The following is a 17,314-nucleotide window of genomic DNA, read 5'->3' as shown; positions in this document are numbered from 1 at the left end:
GCGTTTCTTTTTGTGGACGTGACGCGGTCCCAGCCTCTGTTTTTCTTACGAACCATCCCCTCATTTACCAGCCAAGACCGCCATGCCATCCACTGCATTCCTGGGACCTTTTAACATTTTAAGTAATTTAAAGTCATTTCTGGGATGAAAAAAAAACATTTTTTTGGACAGATATGAAGTTAAGTGGATGGCAGGTGAGATTCGGACCTTGTGGTGGTTATCAGCCAGATGCAATTAACAAATAAAACGATTAAAATCGTTCGGGGGGGGGCAGAGAGTCGCAGCACCTCGCAAATAAGAATTGCAGAACTACGCAGAAACCAGTTCAAGTGGAAGATGTGTTTTTTTTGTGGAAGACTGAAAATCTAAAGCATATGGCAGCAGTAGAGGAAAAGCCCTGTACAGGATATGAAGGTTATTATTTTTTTTGTTGTGCATTCCTCCGCTGAATGTGCTATCTGCAAGTTTCCTCAATTTCTTTCTCTGTTTTGACATTCTCTGTTTTTGAAGTTCTGTTTTCTTCTTCTTCTTCTTCTTCTTCAGTGTTTTACAGCATTCCAACCCAAAACCAGATCGCCTTTATTTTAACAGGAAAGCCTCTTCTGTTGTGTGACTGGGAGCAGACAGGCCCTGCCAGATTTGGGGCCTGTTGTGGTCCAGGAGAACAGCACCATGGGGAATGGCAGAAAAATCTCGCTCCGGTTTCAGCTGGAAATGCCGTTTCATCCCGGGGAGAAATTTCCCTTTCCAATATTTCAAATCAGTTCGAGTTTATTCCATGGCCACTCAGAAGGTAATCCCCTCCTCCCGGGGTAAGAGGAGACCAAAATTCCAGGGCTGCACCGGCTGGAAATGGGTCTCCACCATGCAGCTTACAGTCAAGATCTTTATTCACTCTGCGCCCGGTACTTAACGACATCTTGTTAGACAGATCAGCGTGGTTAGGTGATCCAAACCGGAGGTCGCCTTAGGAGCGGTTGCTGCCATAGCAGGAGATGACCCCGGCTGTAAACCAGCTGACCCGCAGAGTCATAGATCTAAAGCCCAATTACCACCCTGAGCCCCAGAGCCAGACACTAAACCCTGAAATGCTCCAGCGGGACCGTGCCTGCAATTAGTAAACGCGTTAGAGACTGTACCCATGAATGGCCGCTGCTGGAACGGAGTCTGGCTCTGCAAGTGGTTTTGCCGAGCGGGTAAAGAAACGGACCCGCAATCGGAGGGTTGCCGGTTCTGATCCCCGAACCGCCAAGGTGCCGATGAGGTGCCAACTGAGAAAAGACACATATGCTTGTGTGCGTGTCCCGGCTGCCCTGGTGCGCCGGCCCGGCCATGGCGGGTGAGTGACATGCCTGGCGGGGCTCTTGGTTGGGAACCTTCTCATGCACTGACGTGCTGTTTAATAAAATACGCTGCAGATGCTGCAGGTTTGGATGAAAGGGCCATCAGATTCACCGGCACGGCCGCATACTTCATTGCACCAGTGCGCACGGAAAATGAAAGGAAGGGCCAGCGTACGGTACATATTGCAGAATCGCTCATGAATGCTGGGATCTTTGTCTCCGATTGATTTGATATAAAGACTTGTCCCCTTGGTAATGCCACGAAAGAAGAGTGGAAATCACAGAGGGAAAAAGCGCAGGCCGTCTTTCCTCGGGACATGTTTTGATTACGTTCTGTTTGATATGATTCGTTAGATATATTCTCACATCGCCTCCTTCCTGCACACTGTGTGAGAGAGTTCACGGCCAGGAGTTCCAACATTAAAGCCCCGCTACAGCTCAAATGAACATTTGGAGCAATACTGGAAATCCTCTTTTGGTAGTAGCCTAGTGGGTAACACACTCGCCTGTGAACCAGAAGACCCAGGTTCAAATCCCGCTTACTACCATTGTGTCCCTGAGCAAGACACTTAACCCCGAGTTGCTCCAGGGGGGGACTGTCCCTGTAACTACTGATTGTAAGTCGCTCTGGATAAGGGCGCCTGGTAAATGCTGTAAATGTAAATTCCTTATTTTCCGTTACACATGTAATCTTGAATGAGTCGATTACAAATTTACTCCTCGCTCATTATGTAATTTGTTATACTATATAACTATGGCTTGAAAAGAAGCAGGTCGGATTTCAGGGAAATAGAAATGGACTGCAAATCTGCCCAGAACACAGAAGCTTTCCATCCCTGCAGGGGGAAAATGGTCACGCAAATGTTCCAACATGAGTAGAAACAGCCCAGATCTACTGGCCCTGTCTTAAAAATGAAGGAACGGATTTTTCCTCCCTTAATCTTTTGCTGAATGCAACTTTACTGGGAAATTTACTGCCACGCTTCACTCGGTGAGAACGAACCGGACATGTCCTCCCTCTTTTCTCCCCAGTACGCGCTATTTATTATTCACAATGATCGATGCCAGGTGAGCATTAATACAAAACTGTCCCCAGACGGCCGAGTGCTGAGTTATGCAACAGTTTCAGCGCCGAGACTCGGATTTCTCACAGTCATGTGTCGGGGGGTGCAGGGGTCCTTCACGAAGCACCAATCGGATCAGACCTTCGGCTCTCGTTTACCGCCACCAGCTCTGTGGCTGCCTGCAGCTGCCCCCTCCTTGACCAACACATAAAAGGGAATGAATATCCGGTTTTTCGGGGAGAGCAGCTGTGTGGTGGACTAGATACACCCACACACACACACACACACACACACACACCGTGCAGAGCACACTCCGACACATGCACACACGGATTTCCAGAATCGGAGTATAATTCTCTCATTTTCCAGCATCGCCGCTGCAGCCTGCTCCCTCATTGGGAATATGCTAATGAAGTCTGTCACAATCACTGATTTCCTTTGAACTTTTCTTTGGTGCGAGCGCGGAGAATCACTGCGGTGGAGAGGTGGAGGCTCCCTCTTGTCCCGCATCCCCGGCCTGCCCTCTCACCATCTGCTGGACTGTGCTCCATCTGAATAATAAATGATCAGGACTTTCTCTCGTTCCTTCGGCTCAGAAGCTACTTTGGTTCAGTAATGACCAACCTGCAGGAGCGTGTGTGTGTACGTGTGTTTTTGGTCGGCTGGAGAAATCTTATTATTAGCAGTGTTATTTTCAGCAGTTTTATGAAATTCTGTCCTCTCAGCGTGTTGCAAACACATTCTTTGAAGGGCCTAAAACCCACCCACACATGCACGCCACTCTCCCCAAAACTCAGAGCGAGCCCTCGCCATTTTCCGGACTAAACGTGTGCCGCAAGGGAACTGTGCACCTCTTTACTTCGACAAAGTGTGGACGAATCAAGACGCATGGGCATCCTGCATCTCATCAAACACACGGCCCTCAGAAAGGACTTCAAGCTGGGCTAATCTCACCCGAAAACGCGGCATTCAGTAGCAAGGGCCCAGACTGCGTTCTCTGGATGCCAGCAGTCTGCCTGAGATCTATTTGAACAATACCAGGAACACTCTGGATCAATCCAAACCATCGTGTCACATTAACATTATCGGTTGCTCATGGTGCTGAAGCCTTCGTTAGCGGTTAATCCAGAGGCCAGACAGACAGCCTCATCCATATAAACATAGGTCATCGATTTCATAGAGTCCGCAGCTGGAGGTCTGCTATGGCAAATCTGGTTCCCGCCTACTCTTCTCGGTTACACAGCAGTGCCCCCACGAAGCGGCTAAAGCCCACAAACCTAGAGCTATTTTTCTGGTCCCCTGGCTCCTCATCTTACAGCTCCTAATCCTTGCATTGTGGAGATATTAGATATGCTTGATGCAAATCCCCCATTTATGATGCTAGAATGCTTCAGTGGAGGGAGATTCAGACAATTGTCCCATTGTGCACCGCATCTTTTAGCATTTTTAAATGTAAAATATGTCTTCCTGAAACAAAGTAGAATAGAAGGTTCCGCAAAAAAGTGTCTATTTAAAGTACACCGTGCTTAGCCTACATACATTCTCCCTACGTCCGTTGAGAAGAAGCACGCTGCCATCAGCGCCCAGTTGACACAGCTTGGGGCTTGACCCACAGTTGAACCCCTGGCTGGCTTGCCATGTCAAAAGGCTAGAAAAGCCCCGCAAGAATCCCTCCGACATTAAAGCGAGGGATCAGGGGCCCGGAGATGCGCTTTTTTCCATTTTCTTGCAGAGCAGCAAAATCAAGTCAGAACATCCCAGTGAGTCCCAGCACTGGCGGTGGCCATGCTCTCCATCTGGAGCTGATCAATCAGGATCCATTGAACCTGTCGGTTAATTGGCTATATATACTGAATGCAGTGTTGCCCAAACACACAGATGCCAGGTGACATGAGGTCCATCCATTTCCATTCACCATCGACCCCCGTTATTTACTATCTTTCTGCTCCATCCTTCCTTCCATTCTTTTTCCTCACACAGGAATCATGCCATGGTGTGACAATTAAAACATTTCAGTAATTGTGATGAAATATTTGAAGCTCTGATGCCAGTGCTCTGTCCTCACGTCCTCATTATCAGCATTTAGATAACGGAAACAAAAACTTTTGAGGAATAATGGAAGGTAACAGCTCATGCGAGTGTTACTGACGGCGTCCAACTGAGCCCGTGGAGTGTGACTGTCCCGCCCTCGTGGAGTCGCAGGCACGCCCAGAATCTCTGTCCTCATCAGAGCTGTTATTGGCGCAAACGACTCAGCGCATCCGCAGCTGCTGCACGTCCAGGGGCTTCCAGACACCCTCACTGAAAGGTGTTAAAAAGCAATCTTTCCTGACCACACTTACACACACGTCTACACACACAAAAGGCACCTTCAGAAAAATGTCTTGGTGCAGGGACATGTTTGAGAGCGTCTTATTCAGAAAATGTTCAGGGTTTTTGGAAATTAGTTGAAGCAATATTTCTCTATTTATTCCTCTCTTTCCCAATTACTCCTCCCACCACCCCATTCAAAACCATCCTTGCGCTCTCTACATAAGGAGAATCAAAAGACCAAAGATGACAGGAGGTTGGGCTACATAGGGGCTGATGTTGATCTGCCTAAACACCCTGTGAAACAGAATGAATTCTATGATGAAAATATAATTACAGAAATTACACCAACAAAATGAAACAAACAAATTTTTCATTTTGTTAGTGTAATATATATATATATATATATATATACACACACACACACACACACACACACACACACACACACACACACACATATATATGTATATCCAGCAGTGACCTTGTTATATGTAAACCTCCACATACATGTACTGTAACTACTGTAGCTTCTGGCCCCCTGGTCCCTTTAACCTACTTCCTAATAATAACCTATTTTTGATGTGTCCCTGTCCACCTGTGGACACTGAGAATTACTGTAACCTTTCACCCCATTAGTGGTGGCATAGTATTCAAACATGTCGTCTCATACGTAAGTAGTAAAAATCTGTCAAGAACAAAGTGTCGTGTGAGTAAAACTACCCTAATTGGTTTAATTTAATAAAGTTCTGTTTAAATTGGCCATTTAATAGTCATTTCTAAGCAAGCTTGGAATCATGTGAAAACTGACAAAAAAAAAAACACAGAAAATTCAATGAATGTGACAATTAGGAAAAGGTCAGTTGATACATTTTGCGTGCAAAAATCCATGTCCAGAATAAATATGCATGATGCTGCAGCATTTCGTAGAAAATTGGAATGGCGGAGAGGAATTTCTTGTGACATGATTGTGTTGTTTGAATGACGGACACGCTCCTGTATGCAGATGCACCCGACAGGCTGGCAGCGCGGATTTGTTTGATGGACAGGCGGGTCAGGACGAACAGGCAGGCTGCGGGGGGGGGCCCGGGGCCGCCGGCCTTGGCTTTGTTTACAACAGAGCGCCATTGTTTGATGTGGCCGGGCAGCCTCTGCTCCCACAGGATGTGCTGTGGGTGAAATGGCAGTTAGGGGCTGTGGTCAGATGACTTACACACATGGAGGAAACCTTCCCCCGGGACCCGCTCCCCATCAGGTCCTCTCGCAGGACTGAAGCCCAAAACTTGACAACAAAGGAGTAAATTCCAGGCTGCGAGAAAGAAAGAGACCATTGTCTTTAATTATCTGGACTCGGAACGATCAGCATGAACTTCCACCGTTCGGAAATAATGAATTTCACACCGATAGGTGCCGAATATAATTAGTCCTCGCACACCTTGCTTTTTTTATTTTTTTCTACTCAGTGCCGCCACTCTAAGGTTTCAGAAGTCGGGCTGCATTTTTCACATTCTCCGTTTGGAGGAAACATGAGTGGGTTTCATTTTTTATTCACTGTATCGTTTCCCTTTCACTCACCATCTGCCAGCCCCTGCCTTTGCCAAATCATTAACAAGTGACTCTGCCCAGGGCATTCTGGGAGTTCTGGGTGTGTAGATGGGCTTTCGGTGTCAAGGTCTGGTTGGAGAGACATCACACACATGTGAACGCACCAGACCGAGCGCAACAACAACGAAAAAATAAAACGGCAGGAGCATTCACACTCGGTTTCAGCGTTATGACTCGGCCCTAAAATACCACGACCGCAGGTGCGCCGAGCGGCAAACAGGTGGGTTTAAAATACGACCTGAAACCCGACTCACCCTCCGCCGTGCAGCAATAAACGCGGCCCGGGCACGGGCAGGAAGGCGGGCAGGCGGTTTAATTCCACCTCCTCTGGGCCGTGGCGGTGGCAGGAGGTGAGGAAACACCTGCAGACGCGCGGCCGGGTCAGCACCAGTCCGATTAGCGCTGGTCGGATAATCTGGGCCCTGAAGCCAGGCTGGGACAGGAGACAGACATGTGGCGGGGAAGCCAGGCTCGAATGTCCTCCGACCTTGCCTCTCCGGCACCACCGGGACAATCCCCCCTGGCTCCGATTTCGAGGCCCCGCTCCAAACAGATCCGCATCGCCAGGCTTCGGCTGCTCCCTGACCTCCCGGCGCCTCCTTTGTTTTATCTTTATTTAGGCTCCCGCCATCATTGCGATCAAAGTCATCCTCGGCTCGGCTGGGGGGGACCACGGGAAGGGCGTCGGTTCCGGCCGCTGCTCTGCTCGGTCTTTGGTTTGCCAGTCATGTCCAAAGGAAGACGCAGACAAAGGCAGCGCTGCCATTCCCCTCTCTGCGCCATGACATGCTGATCATGCTAATCAGCCGGCATTTTCAAACGTGCTTATACCATTTCCACTAAGTGCTCTCCTGCTGCGCGCATGTGGCGGTGGGCCGGCGCCCTACTGTATCAGTCAGCCGTGGAAAAAGGCAGACATTACACCACACACACGGCACATTGTTTCACTTACACGAGCCTTTATTTGCAAATCATTTCATTTCTGCGCAGGTTTAATGGCAAAAGCCACACACGCGCACACAAGCGCTGAGAGACACAAAAGATGAATGCGGAAAATACAGAGATCGGATGGGGTGAGCAGCGTGTGCACGCTCACCTCAAACGGTAACTCTACCAACATTTCCTGGCTTTTGTTTGAAATCTTTTGCTATTATGTTAAATATTTTATTGAATAACCCTGCACAATTTGGGTTTAAAAATGTGATAGGAAATATGGTCTCTGTAGTTTCTGTGCTTATTATTATTATTACTTTTTACTTGCTACTGCATGATTTTTTAATCAATTCACCAAAATGAAATTAATAGAATACTTACATCAATTAATGACTGTACAATATTTAGTTGTACTTAATGCTCATTTTGTGTCTATTCATTTAGGAATTGTTTCTTGTTAAATAGAAAGTAAATAATTATATATACTATAAACTCTATAACTGATATATGGTAAATTCATATAGATATATGTTTGGACGATATTGTGTAAAGACATTGGGATGTATGTATTTTTTCAGATTCTGTGTGTGCTTGCGTGTGTAAGGCTTGGACACTGAAGTGGTTTGACAGAATTGACAGAATTAATAAATCAGTAAGATAATCATCTTCCGATGTGGACTTTGGCCATTTCAAATCCTCTTATAAAGCAAATATGACATTTCAAATGACATGGACATGAAAAAATAAAGGAAGCTTTTGGTTTTTTGATGAGAATTTTTTTTTCAGCTTATCTTTTCATGCTTCACACATTTTAAAACCTCCCCCATGCTCCTTTTAATAACGTGTCCTTCATAAGTTTACTCAGTAGCCATGGGAACCATGATGACACAAAAAGTGTGCTTCCCGACTGCATGAACTGGAATGGAGGACTGGAGAAGTGATAGAGGCTAACAAAACACATGATGGAAAGGATGAAGACCAACACAAAAGGCTGCCCAGCGTCACTTCACCATTTGTCACAATGGTTTACGAGCTGCAGCTCATCTTTCAGCAGCGAGTCGGACCTTCCCGCCCTACCGACGGCCTCTAAGCAGATGCAGCTGCAAGCGCAGCTCCGTTCCCGACCGACAAGCTCTCCAGCTTGTCACCACCACTGATATCGTATGAACCCATGGAGCTTTGCACAGCAGTGATATTTCATGCAGCCCATCCGCACTGTCAGGCTAGTAAAACTCACAAGCAAATTATCTCAGTTGCACTAAAACGTGTTAGATGAAAGGACAGTTAAATGTGCTTCTGCTACCACTCAACAATTACAAGCGACGTGATTTGCTCTTTGTCTCCACCATTTACACAGGCATAATGATTCGCCAACATGCCCCGCAGAGTAGCTCCATAAACAGACACTGCAAAATATGCAACAATTAAAATATGTTGGGAATGAGGGTGGCCATTTGAGATTTAAAGATTTCATTCAATATAAAAAAATAAGTTGTGCCAACTAAGAATAATAAGGCAACTTATTTCCCTCTGAGTTTTGAGTAGTCAATTTTTAAGTAATAAATCAAGTAAACAAAACTAATTACTTAAATTATATTAACGTTTAAGTTCTTATAACATAGTGACACACTCTGTGTATTGAGTTCTCGCAATTAAAATGGCATTGACCTTTACTTAAAAATTTTATCTAACTCAATTTAATTAATTGTGCTAAATTTACAGATTTGTAAATGAAGTTAAATGAATTTTAGATAATCCAGTATGAATGTTGGCATTAATGTTCGGTCACAACTCTGCTATATCAGCTATGTCTTGAAAATGTCTGATAACTATTTCAAATTGGTTTTGTTGAATGAAAATGGTCTTCATTGATTCCCCAGAACTACAATTAATTTTACTCAATAACATTAATTTAACTAACTTTTGCAAGTTGGCTTTTTTACCATTCATCTTTAACTTTTTTCTGTTTGATCCTGTGTTAAAAATCCATGGCTTGTTTGAGCTGAACATTGTCCCTTTTTCCTCAACATCTGTTGAGGAAAAACAACCAGAATCCCTGGAAAACGTTTCAACAAAAGGATCGGGTCTAATTATGCTGGGCCGCTTTAGGAAACGCAGTCCTGGTTGGTGGATTGGTTTAGTTTCGGTGGCACAGCGGGTGTTGTTTTAACTCCACATGTAACAGGTGGTACCTCTGAGTAGCCTGCAGGCCAGGTTGTTCAATGGAGGGTGGGGTTTGAGTCTCGTTTCAGCTCATTCAGTGGCCCAGAAGGGGGATCCCTTGTTAAACGGTGCTGCAGGCAGGTGAGCAGCAGGAGGTTTATGAAAAGATTTTTTTTTCCTTTTAGCTTTAACTTGTTTCGATCAAACCTTACAGCTAATATCCCATGGGTTGTCGTTGGACCCAGCATGATCTCCATCACAAAATAGATTACTAGGACAAGTTAATCTTCCATAGCGTTTTCCAACTTTGTCCTCTTTCAGAAACAGTGTTTCCTAGAAATCTCCTCGAGTACAGAACACTTTCCCTCAGTCTTCAGTCTGTTCCCAGTCCACGCCGTCTTCCTCCACATGTAACTTTATTCCGGAGATTCCTGTGCGATGTGCTACACAATGCCTCACCCTGTTCCGATTCTGTCCTCCGTCTCTGAGTCCGTCCAATACCTCCCTTGCACGGTTCTCACTGTACAGTTTTACCAAGTTCTGTGATCTCTGCTATCATGTGCTGTCAAAAAGAAATGAATCCAGGAGTACTTTTACTCTGACAGGATCAAATGTAGCTAAGATTGTATTAGTATATATTTAGTATATATTTACATTGATTATATCAGTAAAGCAGACATTAAAGATCCACGGTAAATGCTTTAATTTGGTGACAATCAGAACATTTGGTTCATGCAGTATGGGACTAATTATATGGAAAGAAGGTTGCAAAGTCAGAAAGTCCTTAATCTCCTCGTCCGTTCCTCTTCGGTACCTGCTTCTACAGCCAATCTATTCCATGTGAATAACATGGCATATTGCTGACAGCATAATTAGCATCAGACTGTATTTGTTTATCCCAATTGAAAATGACAAAAATAATTAGCTTTTCTAAAATGTCAAGAGCCACACAGTATCCATCTTTTGAGCATTTAATTTCAACTTGTCATTTGGCAACACAAAAGGTGACTACATAATTGTTGGGATGTGCAGTTTCAAAGGGCACCTTGCCAGCGATGAATAAATCATGGGGATGCGCCTGTCCGACACAGACGCTGGTGTTCTTCATTTACCTGTGCTGGTGATGAAGGCCTATTGCTTCATAAACTGTACTTACTCTAATTACACAGTGCAGCTCAGACGAGCAGCAGAACGTCTTTCACCGTTCCAGGCCCGCAGTTGTAGTCGGGCTTGTTCACACATCGTCCGCCAGCTTCATGGCGCTGCGCCCACCTCTGCGTCCGTATGGCGAGAAAGTACGGGCCCTGCGCCCTTTTTGTCCTCTTGGTGCCCAGGTTGCGTAGGTGTCGGGAGGTCAAAGGATCAACGACCACACCGTGGGCAGCGTTCGTCTGCTGAGCTGTTGATAATCCCGGCCGCGGCGCTGTTCATCTCCGGAGAAATTTACTTCATTCACATCTCGGGGCTGTTACATTTTCCGAGGATTTCGCCGCAAAACAGCACCTAGCTGATGGCGGAAAGGAGATTAGTGTCTCCCGGTGCCACAGCTTTAAGCGGTACTCCGTCCTCCGTCCAAGTCCTCGGCAGAATTTACCTCCGCTTGTGAACTGTTAGCAGGTGGCAAGTCATTTCTACAAATACAAAATGTGTGGAAACGACTTCACATTTATTTATATTCAATTTGATCAATTTTTGTTTCTAACTTGCAGGCGAAACCACTGATTTTTTTTTCCAGTGTGATCCTTGCCAAAAAAGGTTTTAAGAGCCAGATGATATGACTGCACAAGGAAAAGGTTCCAAAACCCAGAAAAGACCCACCAGGGCCAAACCATGACTAATTCGGTTAAACCTCCTGAAAAAGCCACCAAACGGGATGGTGAGTATTCATGCAATCAGAGAGGAAATTATCAAAACAGACTGCGCTGGTCACACAAACGCTGCGCTGCGTTTTATTGGTGGATCTGGTTTCTCCGTGATTGCATGTGTTTGGAGGGACTTTCAATCATGCGGTCCTCTGCGGCACATAATCCTCCGAGCGGCGGGCCGAAAAGCAACGCAGAGATTCAAGGACGAAACCGGCCTCACACATCAAACACGGCAGCCATTTTTCCTGCTCGTCTGAAGGCCCGGTGGCCACACCCCCGGCCCAGAATAGAGCCTGGATAGAACAGACCCTAGCATTAGAATATTAGAAGATACCTCTTGGTGATTTATTGTTCAGCTTTTGCTTTTCTCAGATGTATGTGAACCTGTAAAAAAAAATGTTTCACTGAAAAACATTTAATAACAGTGGACTTTAGTGGACATAGCAGCTGTTTTGCCCACGACGCTATCATTATCTAGACGGTCGTCAATAATGAATCAGAACGAAAGGAACGGCGGAGCTGTGGTTGCTGGTCACGTGACGATAACCATAACGAAATATGCATGGTGCATTGGTGGACACATTCTCACGGCTCCACGAACGGGGGATTTATTACAATGCACAGGTACAGGCATCAGACCAGGATTTACAGATTAAGGACCCGGCGGGGAAGCGATGCAAGAGGCGACATTTAAACACTCAAATTTAAACAGCTGCCCCGGATAACAACGAACAGCACACAACGAAGCTCTGACCCGAATCCCGAGTCAGTTCATGACAACATCATGTAATCTTGTGGTCGGATGAAAATGAGACTAAATATGCTTCAAAAAAATAAAAACTATACTAAACCGTCTCTTCATTTCCGTTGACCAAAACAAGATGAGAAGTTGTTCCTTCTTGTTTAATCGTGTTATCATATCACGGTTTCTGACTCCTGTACCTCCCATCTGCTCCCACGTCGCTTCTACAATGTGCAATCGCGGCATTAATTTTAATTCAGGATACTGGTGATGGTTTAGCCATATAAAAATTATTTTTGTGATAAAAATGACAAAGTGATCTTTGGACACAATCAAATTTGTGGTTGAAAACATTGAACAAATCAGACAGTCTTCCGTGTCTGAAATGGATGTAGTGTTTTCTTGAGTCTGAAAGGTAACAACAATGCAATTTGTTTCTTTTAATTCCTCCTTTTTTAATTATGAAATGGGTTTGACTAAAAGAAAAAGTTGTTTTTTCTGTTCTACTAGGTACTCGTACTATATTAACTGGGTTAAATAGAATTACTAAAATAAAAAACACAATTTTCATTGACCAAAATGAGATTAAAATGTCATCAGTTCTCGTTGAGTAAAACTAGACCAAATATTTATGGATAATTCTGACTAAAATGCTCTGACGTTTAGTCAACTAAAACTTGACTAGACTAAAATGAGCATGGACGTGACTAACTAAAATGACAGCTGGATGCAAGGCCTAGACTAAAACTAAAAAAAAACTCTAGTTGGTTGGCCTGCTGCGGCGGGAACTGTCGTGTGCGGAGCTGTTAAAGGCTGCTGTTGCACCTTTTGCAGACGCCTGAAATGCTAACAAGCTTGTCAGCCCACGGAGTTGCCGTTAGCGACGGAGAAGTGGCAGCGGTTTGCCCGAGGAAGAGCCAGACAAACCTGCAACTAACAGAGTACAGCAGAGACAGGAAAGAACAAGTCTCAAACTAAACAGAAAAAGAAAGAAAGAAAGAAAGAAAGAAAGGAAAAAAGAAAGAAAGAAAGAAAGAAAGAAAGGAAAAAAGGAAAAAAGAAAGAAAGAACAAATAAAAAGGAAAGAAAGAAAGAAAGCGTTAAAAAGGAAGTGAGTGCAGGTTGTAAGTGTTCTCAGGAGAAAGGGTCTAAAGGAGCACCCGATAAAGTGGAGCGGACAGGCGGAGAAGGGGACAATTTGGTTTACTGTTATTACCATGACAAAGGGGTTGGTGTGCAGCATGCCCTTGCTGTGCTTTCACACTGAAGAACAGCAGGAGAGAGGGAAGAGCCATGCAGGGAATGGCATGAGAGAGGAAAGAGGGGAAGCAAGAAGCAGAGAAAGAAAGAAAAGGGGAGAGTGTGTATGTGGTGGTATGTGGAACCTTACACCTTGTGTGTGTGTGTGTGTGTGTGTGTGTGTGTTCTTCTGTGTCAAAAAATGTATTTTAATTTCTGAAATGTTTTAGAGCCAAATACCTTTTTAAAGTGAAGACATTTGTGTGTCTCTGTGTGTATATGAACGTGACCAATGTGTGTGTGTATCATGGTCTGCTGCTCCAACTCAGACTGGGAGCGAACCACCCGATGTACCTGATGAAATGATTGAGCGACTCGTTTGGGCACTCCTGGCTGCTGCACCCTGATGCATTGTGGGTCATCGGGGGAACACCGGTGGGTGGTAGACGGATCACAGGGACCCTCTCGCCAGTCATTGGGCAATCAGCAGATGGATTTCCCATGGCCTGTGCAGGAAATGACATCATCCTACATGGAAAATGTTAGACAGAGATAGAGCGTGTGGACTCCCACGTCGCAGCAGGGTTCCGTGAAGACTGAAGCCTGAAATTCGCAGGTTTAAACTGCTTCAGCACAAATGGCGTTTCCAGTCTGACAAAAGCTACAACATAGCGTTGCATCCTATAGTCTTCTGTAGTATTCTGCCAATGTGGTGGGCAAGAATTCATTGTACGCGCACAGTGGGGTATATTTCTGAGGTGTATTTTGTAGACGCAGCACCCTGGACGTGTTCAATAATGCCGGACTGAGCAGCCAATTCTTTAATAAAAGCTGTGACAAGGTATCTGCATGTTTGGACATGATCCTAAAGTCAATTATAACAGAGATCACAGTTCTGGCATCCGCTGATGAGAGCACAAACCTGAGGTAAGCAGAGGAGCAGGGAGGAGACTGGATCGTGCACTCAGTGTTGCCAGATTGGATATTTCTATTGTTCATATTTTGGGAAAAATATCTAACCAAGAATAGAACCCACATCCTCTTTAAATATGTGCAATAATGGCAGCGGGTTCATAAAAAGTTTTTTGAGTGTTTCATTGCATTTTGGATGATTTTGAAACTGTAAGGTATATGGCAACACTGTTTGCATATTTGGTGCGTTGACAGGAGTGGTTTTAAGTAAGTGGGTGTCAGAAAAAATGACACAAAAGGGCAGGGTGTGTAGTTAGTTTCTCCACTTCAAGATACAGATAAGAGACCATCTTTTCCTGTTTCTATCCATGTATGTGTGTAAATGCTGATGACATTATTGGCATTAGAAATCAAGCCACATTGCATGTGTAACACACACAAAAAATATAGAAAAAAGCACTTGAAATGGTGAGCACACTAAAGCACACTAAATGTGCGTTTGTGTGTTTGTTCTGTTTTCATTCTACGGTACAGTGTAGCAGTGTGTAAAAAAGCGAAACATATTGGAATCGAGAATGAATTCAGAATGATGCAGATGCACAAACAAGCAACACCTGCTAGTTGAGTGAGAAACAGAATGAGCAGCATGTGCTGAACACAGATCAGTATGTAAGTGGGTCAGGTGCTGGGTGCCATGAAAATCACAGACCACATTACTATACATAAAGAATCTAAAGAATAATAATCATAAAACATTAAAACACCAGCAACAATGTCATTTAATTATTGGTGATTAAATTGATGTATTTGACACACAGGAAAATGTAAATAAAATATACAATAATAAAACAATTATTAAAAAACAATTAATAAAACAATATGAATTTGAGTAAATATTAAGATTCATTTTAAAATGTTGATAAAATACATATACACAACAGAATTTTTTTTACAAATTGCAGGTCTGATACTGAGTAAATGTTAAGTAAATATTTGTTGGTGTCACATATATTAAATAATGTATGTCTTCTATTGAAAGTATTGTGGGTGAATCTTGGAAGTTTAGAATAGCAAAATTCCCCATATCTGCTATTTTATCTAGGCAACTCCCAAAATATTATCCAGATAACCCAAATGACACTGTCGTCATTTTCCATTTCATACACAGTTGGCGGTATACTCGTGTCTGCAGCGAATATCAGATCCTGCTGACCACTAGTGTTAAAGAGTGTCTCCATTACTCGTGAAAGGAGCCATTTGTTTTCTCATATCAGCAAAGTTTCATGGTGTTCTAAGAGAACAGCCATTGGGAACATCAGTCAGTTGTTTAGACATAATGTGCTCTGGATTATCCATTTCTCAGTAAGATGCCCCATCATAATATTTTAACTACCCACAAGACTTCTGTAAATTCAACATTGCATGGCTAGTAAGTGCTAGTAATGACTTTAATAATAAATAATTATTTATCAATTAACCTGGTTACTGAACAGAAAATCTGGCATTAGCTATCTGTTTCCATGATTATCTTCATGATATGATGGTATAAGCTAATTTAATAATGTAATTGTTATTTGTAGTTTTTATTTGACTATTTATTTGTATATATTTTATTTAAATATAGAAAATAAAAACCACATCAAATATATCAATTTCATTTCTAAAATTCACATGAAACTGATATTCATGCTGGCTGGCTGTTCATCAGTAGTTGATTTACTCTCAGCATTATGTGTCATTGCTCATTTTTCCAGGACTTACCGAGTCCCCAGCGGAAGCGAGATCAAATAATCCGAGCATGTATTATTTCTGAGTGATGCTTACCGCTCTTCTGCAGCGCAAGCAAAACCGAGGATCTATGCTCTATTTAACGAGCACGACCCAATCCACCCCGAAACTAGGCCAAAACCCACTTGCACCCGATGCATGGGGGGCAACTTTGTGTCCCTCCTAGGCCAGAGTGTGCAAACAGGGCTTTGTTTGTTGGAAATAAACTGCAGTTTGTCCGCTCATGTTCGGAGGTGAGCTGCACATTATTGTTTTGGATGGTCTCGCACCTCCCGACTTTTGGAGGCGGCATTTGACCTGCGGGGTTAAACCCTCCGCATGCAGAAATGACACCCATTAAGGCACTGCACATGAGCCTAGCTTGAGTTGACAGACATATGGAATGCTGCATTTGGGAATGTGCTTTTGCATAGCCTCTGTTGCCGGATTGTTAAGCGTATCCACTGCAGCGTCGAGCCTGACAGGGGGCTTGACATTAATGTCACTCAATTGGACGTTTTGTTTTGACATTCCCCTTGCCGTTGCACTATTTAGATCGTGCTTTCCACTCATTGGCCGGTAAACATGTTGCGTCCGGGCGCAGTTGCACTGTGTCAACCGACTGCGGTGGCGCCGATAGCGTAATTGCATTATTGACAGTAGTATTTACATGAGTCCTGGCACGGCGCAGTGTTTATCCAAACACACAGTGATGGGGGAGTGAGGTGAAGGCTAGGACCTGACAAATTCATTATGTCATGGTGAGCGTGAGTCAGAACATCACACTGGCACAGGGGTGCGAGCGAATTATGCAGCACCCAGCCATTTCAGCCAAGCAAATGGCAGGGCAGCCTATACAAGACAGGATAAGTGTCAAAAAGGATTTCACTCACAATTATTGTGTTTTGGTTGCCGTCTCTATGGCCACAGGTGTCTTCACAGGGAAAATGTATGTAGCTGCTGCATTGTGAATATGGAAATTCTCGGGACAGTTTTGAAAGCTTTGCAAGAAGAAGAAAAAAATCTAGCAAGGAGCACAAAGAGTTACAAAAAAACTTCTCCCACTTTCTATTGTCTCTTCACTTTTCAGGCCTGCAGCCTTGGAGCACAGAGATCTGAGCTGAGCCCCGCTTTTCTTTTGTTTCTTTCGGAGCCATGAAACATGTCAGATGTTTGTCGTCTTCTTTGTGCTTTTGTCAGACTGGGAATCTAAACGGAATGTATAACCATAATCATCAGCATCTGCAACATTAAAAGTTTAGAGGTAAATGGACTGGGGGAAAGTAAAGTTGCCCTCAACGTCTACCTTCGTCTCTCCACTGCCAAGCCCAGCAGCCTTTGCAACTAATCCAACTTGGTGTGTGCCAGTCT

This window comes from Denticeps clupeoides, chromosome 4 (genome assembly GCF_900700375.1).
Source record: "Denticeps clupeoides chromosome 4, fDenClu1.1, whole genome shotgun sequence".
NCBI lineage: Eukaryota > Metazoa > Chordata > Actinopteri > Clupeiformes > Denticipitidae > Denticeps > Denticeps clupeoides.
This window is presented reverse-complemented; position numbering follows the sequence as displayed.